Source organism: Miscanthus floridulus, chromosome 10 (genome assembly GCF_019320115.1).
Source record: "Miscanthus floridulus cultivar M001 chromosome 10, ASM1932011v1, whole genome shotgun sequence".
NCBI lineage: Eukaryota > Viridiplantae > Streptophyta > Magnoliopsida > Poales > Poaceae > Miscanthus > Miscanthus floridulus.
The window spans coordinates 61,796,393-61,805,061 of NC_089589.1; the positions used below are offsets into that span (position 1 = coordinate 61,796,393).

General features: G+C 43.6%; 1 pseudogene; it reads right to left on the reverse strand.

Annotated features, from left to right (window-relative positions):
* Nucleotides 1-4,766: 4,766 nt before the first annotated feature.
* LOC136488748 (uncharacterized) lies at nt 4,767-8,137 on the reverse strand (annotated as a pseudogene).
* Between the last annotated feature and the right edge of the window lie 532 nt (nt 8,138-8,669).

Sequence of the window (8,669 nt, forward strand, 5' to 3'; positions counted from 1 at the left end):
AAGATAACCCTTATTTGGAGGTGTGAAGAAGCTTGTCCTTGGATCAAACCGAGTTAAATATCTTTGGCAAGTGTTCTAGATTGAACCAAATTTGGGAAAATGATCCTCACCCCATTGATTGACATTGATAATCTCAACCTATCTACATTTTGAACCTTTGTAGTCATTGATGACAAAGGGGGAGAGAAACAAAGATATAAGTGATAGGGGGAGAAATAGTGTACAAAAATAGTGAAAAGATAAGGGGGAGCAAATAGTGAAAAGATAACAAAGGGGGAGAAATTGAGAATTTGACATAGCGGGAGAGATATGACAAAGTAAAGGGATAAATTAAAATTTTAAGCATACAAGTAGGGGGAGCAAGCTCATGAACTTGTATGGTGCATTTGAATGTGCATTTCATATATTTGCTTGCATGGCACAAGTTTTAAATTTCAATATCCATGCTTGTGTGGTGTATGCTAGTTGTAGGTTTGAATGATGTAATGAAAAACTAGCATGCATAGTGTCGGTGTTTCGAACAAACACCGGCTAGTGAATTTATAATTGATGCGCGCTAGGCCCGGATGGTGCACTAAAGGACACAAGATTTCTACTGGTTCGGGCCGAATGTCCCTACGTCCAGTCTGCTGCTGCTCCTATTATCAGTACCGAAAATGGTTCGTAGTAGGGGGTACAAACGGTCGAGAGAGGGAAGGATCCCAAGTCTCTGATGGAATGGTCGAAAGGATGCCAAGAGCTTGATCGCTACTTGGTTGTATCGTATGTGTTTAACTAGTCCCTCAAAAGTTGGTCCCTCTAGTGGGGAGCCCTGCCCTCCTTTTATAGATCAAGGGGGGAGCAGGGGTGACAGATGGGAGAAAAAGGAAAATACTAAGGGTATAGAAGGTCCTTCGAGGGATCCGGGTCTTCCTTCTTCCCCGCGCCTGCCCTGCTTAACATGGCAGACCATGTCAGAAGTGGCATGTCTGTTGATCCTTGTAGGCCATGCCCTAGCCCCATTTAGCAAGTGGGTACGTCCCATCCTACGCCGACGGACGGTGCGACGTGCCAGAGAGCCGAGCCGCAACCCACCGGGGAGTAATCGGGGATGTGACCATATGTCTGTTACTGTAGATAATGTGAGCCCTGTTTCGGACCGTAGTGGTTGTTGTATGCCGGTGTTAGTATCCCCGCCCGAGGGCCGAAGGCGGCACCTACTACACTGTGGGACAAAAGCCGGCGCCCTCAACACTATTTGAGCACTGTTATGATGGAAAGGACTTTTAAAGCACCCGTCCCATCGTGTTCTGACGGTACCTCCCTGCAGACACACAGGGCGTGGCCCTCGACATCATGGTTGACTCCTATGTCCTGTCGTACCTCGCGCTTCGTCTTTAGGAAGGATCAGGGTGCAGTCGCGGGGTGAGGCGGGTCCTAGCCTCCAGCCATTGGGCGAGGCGGAGCTGACCCTCGGCCGTCGGGTGAGGCGGAGCTGGCCCACGGGCGTCAGGTGAGGTGAAGCCTAGCCCTCAGTGGTCGGGCAAGGCGGAGCTAGGCCTTAGTCGTCGGTCGAGGCAGAACTGGCCCTCAGCCGTCGGGCGAGGCGGAACCAAACTCCCGTCATTTGGGCAAGAAGCGCAGTAGTGCTCTTGTCCAACCAGGAGTGTCAACGTTTGACGGTTATTAGTTCCACCTCCTTGGGTACCCCGGTATTAGGTCTCCGACACATAGGTTATCTAGTGTTTCTATTTCCAAGTGGTATCAAGCTAACCATGGTGCTAAGGATGAACTTAAAGATACAACTCCGATTGGTATCATGCTTCAAAGGTCCATCTCCTATACCTTAGCATCATTTGGTAGACATTGTCTCCTATATTTCCTATCTAAGCATATGTGCAAGCTACAATCCAAACTCTTAGCACATATGTAGGGGGAGCAATTGCTACCATATGGGATTCATGAAACTTGTCCATATCCTTTTACACATGGCAAATATGCTTGGGCAAGCAACATGGATTCAAATATATTTCAACTCATATCTTTGTGAATGGGTTGTTATCAATTACCAAAATGGGGGACATTGAAAGCTCTAGTTTGGTTTTGGTGAATTGATGAAACCCTATGTGCTAACCTAGTTTATCAAAGTGATTATGAGATAGGTGGCACATTCCAAGTGGTGAAGCACATGAAGATCATGACATGATGATGGTGATGCCATAGTGATGATCAAGTGCTTGGACTTGGAAAAGAAGAAAGAGAAAAACAAAAAGCTCAGGGCAAAGGTGAAATTGATCGGAGCTTTTTAGTTTAGTGATCGAGACACTTAGCGAGTGTGATCACATTTAGGATCGGTAGCCGTACTATTAAGAGGGGTGAAACTCGTATCGAAATACGATTATCAAAGTGCCACTAGATGCTCTAACTCATTGCATATGCATTTAGGATCTAGTGGAGTGCTAACACCCTTGAAAATGTTTGTAAAAATATGCTAACACACATGCACAAGGTGATACACTTGGTGGTTGGCACATTTGAGCAAGGGCGGAGAAGTTGGTGAAGTGAAGGAGATGATTGTCACTGTGAAACACTGAATAGATGCAGGATCGGTGAGTCCGGTCATTTATAAAACAAGGAGGCGCGCTCGGGCTCTGTCTGTCGTCTGACCGGATGCTAGGTCACTTTGTGACCTAACGCATGGTGGCTGAGTCTGGTCTTGATGATGTGGTGGCGCATAGACAAGAGGATGAGTTACCAGACGCTGGGCGAGTCTGGTCAGGCATGACCGGACGCGTCCAGTCGAGAAAAACCGCCTATGGAACCTTATTGGAAGTGACCGGACTCTGGCATTGTAGTGTCCGATCATCTTCACAGTGGCGTCCGGTCACAACTTAAGTGCACTGATGATCGTTGAGATAGGGCGATCAACGTTTGAAGCCGATGACACATGGCGAGCATCGGGCGACCAGACGCTGGGGTCTTGCATCCGGTCAACCTGACCGGCGTGTCTAGTCTCCCCGAGTTGGGCTGCTCTGTGAGCCCAACGGCTCTATTTGTTTGGGGCTCTATTTAAAGGCATGTGGACAGCTCTAGCTCACACTCTTGGCAATTTGCATTGACATAGCAAGCTTGTGAACTTAGCCAAAGCCCTCCCACTCATCTCCATCATTGATTCGTCATTTTGTGAGATTGGAAGAGAATCCAAGTGCATTGCTTGAGTGATTGCATCTAGAGGCACTTGGTATTCGTGTTTCGCTGCGGGATTTGCTTGTTACTCTTGGTGGTTGCCACCACCTAGATGGCTTGGAGCAGCGAGGATCGTTGAGCGAAGGTTGGTTATTATCTCCAGCTCCGATCATGGTGATTGTGAGGGGTTCTTAACCATTCCTCGGCGGAGAGCCAAAAGGTACTCTAGTGGATTGCTCGTGGCTTTTGTGATCCTCATCTTGTATTGGTTGTGTGGCACCCTATTGAGGGTTTGGCGTGTGATGCCAATTAGCGCGTGAACCTCCAAGTGAGTGAATCACCACAACGAGAACTAGCTTGCCGGCAAGCAAGTGAACCTCGGTAAAAAATCATTGTGTCATCATATGATTCCGAGGTGATTGGTCTTCATTGATATTCATTCTTGTGATTGATTGGTTCATTCCTCAACACGGCGGTATAACCACTACAAGGTTTTACCACTGATGCAATGGCCTAAAAGCGTTGCAATATACCAAAAATGGTTGCGATAGACAAAATTGCAACACTTTTTTTGTTGGCAGGCGTTGCCATAGTAATCGTGGCAAAAAGGTTTGCCCAACGACTCATTTTGGTGTTGCAATAGGTTTTCCCCTATTGCAACACCAAGGAGTGTTGTTGCAATGCCATGTAGTGTTGCAACCCATAGTATAGGCAACCATCGTGGGTGTTGCAATAGTTACTATTGCAACACACCTGGTGTTGCCAGAAATACCTATTGCCACGTACCCAAAGCATGGCAATAGGTGCACTAGCAATGATATTGGGTGTTGCAATAGACCTTATTGCCATGCATCAATAGCATTGTAATAGATGGACCCTCTATTGCCACGCTATCTTGGTGGTTGCTATAGGTGGAACCGTCTATTGCCACGATAAATATTTGGTTGCTAGAGGTAGCCTCTCTATTGCATCGATCAATACTGGTTGCTATAGGTGGAACCGTCTATTGCCACGATAAATATTTGGTTGCTAGAGGCAGCCTCTCTATTGCAACACTAAACATTGTGGTTGCTATAGGTGCCTCCGTCTATTGCCACAATAAATGTTTGGTTGCTAGAGGTTGCCTCTCTATTGCAACGATCAATATTGGTTGCTATTGTTGGACCCTCTATTGCCACGCTAACTATTGTGTTGCTACAGTTTGGAGACTCTATTGCAACGCCCACTATTTTGTTGGTATGATGTTTTTTGCAACACCGTTTGTTTGTTTCTATAGCATATATTGCAACGCCAAATTATTTTGTCGATAGTCCATATTGCAACGCTCTGTTTGCTTCAAACAATAATTGCATGCCGAACAATATATGATGAAAGAAGCATTTAGACATCCATTAATCCAAAATATGCTTTGTTCGAACATACTCATTAATGAAACCACATCCAATGTCAAACTTAGTTGATAACACACGCACAACAACTGAAACACATAAGGTATCTGACGCATAGTAGCTACTTTGAACAGTTCAAAATGTAATAAGCTATGTGTAGCACTGTAGCAAAGGTTGGCTTGACATTGACCGTCCATCAATTGTGCGCTCCACTCAAACTCTATCTTGCTCCTGAAACAATCATTCACATTGGTATATTCAGCAAACAGAAACTTAGTATTCAGCTAAGTATCATTTCACTTTACAGTAACAGGAACTAGCCAACTGAATCTGATTCAGAAATATTCACAGGTAGTGGAGTCAAAAATCACATGTGCTTTGCCAGCCTGTTGATTCCTTTTGGATAATGCTCATTTGTTAGCCGCAGCATTCCTCAGTGCTTTAGTAGTAGTAAAACTAACTATCGTATCCCCTCCTTTGTTTTGGCCAGTTTGAGCCTTATTCGCAACACTATTTCTAGTTGTGCGACCATTACTTGTACCTGCCGCTGTTGTAGCTTCGAGTTGTGTTTGTGGTGGGATGCTATCTTGGTTTTCCTGCAAATCAATAGATGGAGGGAAAATTATGCCTCGTACTAAAGACTATCACATGACAACATTAAACACTCTTCAGTTCTCAAACTACATGCTGATGTGATATTTCTTCACTTTCTGTATTTACATTTTCTTCATCCATGTTTGTTGTAGCAGTAACCTCTACATTTTGTCCCCCATCTTTGTTAGCCAGCATTTCAATTCTGGTCAGAAAAATCATGAGTGGAGTTTGAAACTACGAAAATGATGCATGGTTTGTAGCCGACTATTACCTGTTGTATTGATGCTTGCACATGTGTTGCTTGCATCATTGCCATAAACTCTTGCCTAAGAGTTTCTCTATCGGCATCCCTTGCCTTCATCATTTGTTCCATCTGACGCCTATGTTCTTCCCTTTCGGCTTCCCTTTCAGCCTCTTGAGATTCTAATCTCTCTTGTAGCTTTGAAAATGCTTCGGCTAGTGCCGATTCCTAACGCACTTGGTACTGGTAATCCTCAGATAGTAGTTGCTTTCTAGTTGGGTATTTTGCCAAGTATCCATTAGCATAAATCTTGGTTGATTTGCAGTTTCTAGTTTCCTGGTAGGCTGACTGGAAAATCTGATTTTGCTCCACGTCTGAGATGATGAGTGCTTCTCCATCTGTTTCCCTCTCCGAAATTTTGCTGCATGCATTATCCTAACAAAGGAGGACAGTTGAAGTAGTTAATTGAAAATGATTTTGTAGGCGGTCACTTTGCACCAGTTAATAAGGTTTGTACAAACTATTATATACTCACATAGACATCCCTAGATTCTTGGCTTGTCCATTGCCCATTCTTACTGTGCGTGATCATGAAAAGCTCCAAATCATTTGGCTCATCACTAGTTATGGGGTCCCTCTAATTAGGCAAGAATGTAACAAATTAGCGATATTTCAAAAGGTAAGGAAGCATGGTCATGTGCTTCTGAAGTTATTACCTTTTCAAAGCCACACTGAGAAAAAGTCTTTGATCCTGCCCAATGGTGTACCTTTACATTCTGCCGATTCTGAGAATTCTTGCAACTAACCCTCTGCACAAGGAGTTGATTATAAAAAAATATTGCAATGTACCGAAACATAGCCTTTATTTCATCAAGTGCAAATGGCAAGAATAAAGTAAAGGTCATCAAACCTGAAAACTTGTCTTGCCAAAATACAAAACCAGATAGTGCCATTCAACAATGTCCAACTCTTCTGGCTTATGTCTCATTCTCTCATCATAGGTGGTGTATGCCCTGTACGTAGCACTTAATGTTGCTCGCCATCCTTTGTAACGCTCATTAGCTATGGTCCATATTTTTTTCTTGTTTTCTTCGTTATTCTCAATGTCCCACTTATGCTGTTCAACATATAAAACATAAATTCTAGGTCACTTCTTAGCTAATTTGGTAACAAAACTATGTATGCTAGCAAAAACAAATCAGAAACTTACCATCATATCAGATACTATTGAATATTTGACATCTTGGTGGATATCCTTCCATGTTCTCACCCCAATGAGTGGTGCTTTTTTCCTTGTGTACACTACTATTTCATCAGTAAATGTGTGTGCGTTCTCACCTATAGCTCCTCCACGTGTAGAGAATTGGACTTTAAGCTTCTGACTGCCCTGCTTGGATCTCTTGTGGCTGGCTACCAATTCTTTCACAGTACCTCGTGCCTTCCTCTTTTGGGAGTCTTGTCCATCGAAACAATATACAGTGCAAGAGATTAAACAAAATCATTTACATAGGGAAAACTGAACTGAACATCAAAATAAAATCACAATAAGCATCACTTACTATCTCCCTGTGTTTTCTCACGCCGAGCATGTGATGGCTGGTTTAGAGGTGGTGTTGGATTGCTATCTTGACTTGAATTTAGTAAATCTATCTGATTTGTAGGGTTGTCATATGCACCTATAGACAATAGGTCACAAGTGTAAACTATAAATGTATTGCGAAGGACTAATAATAAGTTGGTTAACATTTTGGGAAAAGAAGGTATATATTACTAATTTGATCTAGTTGTCCTTGCACCCTTAACCATTCTTTGTAAGTCTTGACTATGTCATCCCTGTATATATCTTCAAAATCTAGGAAAGCCATGCTGCTATTAGTGATCTGGCCATTGCAATATAATATAATATAACAATTCATAATAGGGCAGCAACATAACTTACCCATGCCTTGGCCCTGTCTATGCATATTATTAAGCCACACCTTGTAATCATCAAGTGACTCATCTATGGAATGTTCACTATTTGATGCCACAGTTCTTGGCAATTTAATGGGTGTTATGTCCACAGTTCGCTCTATTATTTGATCCCTTGACAATACTAATCTGATGTCCCTCTCCTCTGCATTACTTGATATCATTGCATTTGCATCGACATCATATTCGATCTCGTTTAGTGTTGCTACAGAATTACCACTTCTCCTCTTGTAGTACAAGTAGTCCCTGGTACCATACCCCAAATTTGATTTCATTGTTATTAAGTTACCAAATGTGAGGTCGTCCCTGGCTATTGTATACTGAGCAAATTGTTGTCCCCCCAGTGCCCCCTTGCAAGTGAAAGAAACAGTCCATGTTTGTTCTGAGCTGTCACAGAATGTAATGAGAAACATAAGCACACCCTAAACAATATTTAAAGAAGGAATAACTTGAGAATGGCAAACAATAATGTGTCCTTCATATTATTGAAGCATCTCACTACCGTTTATTGAAGGATCTCACTATTGTTGAAGTAATTTGTCGAATTCTAAATCATTGCAGTAGCATCTAGACATACATTGTGTCGTTACCTATCATCGTCCTGAGTGGAACGTTGGAGGTTTTCTTGTGATTGGCTATCATCACCTCCATCTTCATCGGTAGGAGGTGTCGCCGTCCTGGACGAAGGTGTTTGAAAAAGCAACATCGTCGCCCTGGGTCTGGATAATGAAGCAGGTGTTGGTGTGTTGAACGCAGGTGATGTCGATTGAGTCTCCATTGATGCAATCTACAGTCCAGCTACATTGAACAAGTTTACTACATAGACACACAGGTACATGCATTACTCTTTCATAAGTGAAAAGTGAATAGATCAATGGCCCTAGGGTTGCCATAACTCTGATGAAGAGGAAGTCCGGGAGCCCTTGAGGTTTGAGCACTGGCAGTGGGGAGGCACATCGTGGTGGCCTCCGGGTACGGCCTGTCCTGCACCGGCGCCCCTCCAATGACGACGCGACGGCGAAGACAAGTGGCGGTGGCGGGTGTAGATCGGGAACCGAGTTGGAGGAGGGAAAGGAAAGAATTGGAGGACATGGGGAGGATAATGAGGAAGTGGGGAGGTTAAGATTCATTTTGTTCGCATAATGGGCGGGGTATTAGGCGGTAAATGGCTGCATGCGGGCGCCAAGCCAATTTTCGACAAAAATTACAAAAAATAAGTGGAAAAAGGGTGTGCCACTGACATTAGGGACCCACTTGTCGGCGCCGGGTTCATGGTGTTCATCTTTTTTATTTTGATTTATTGTAAAAAC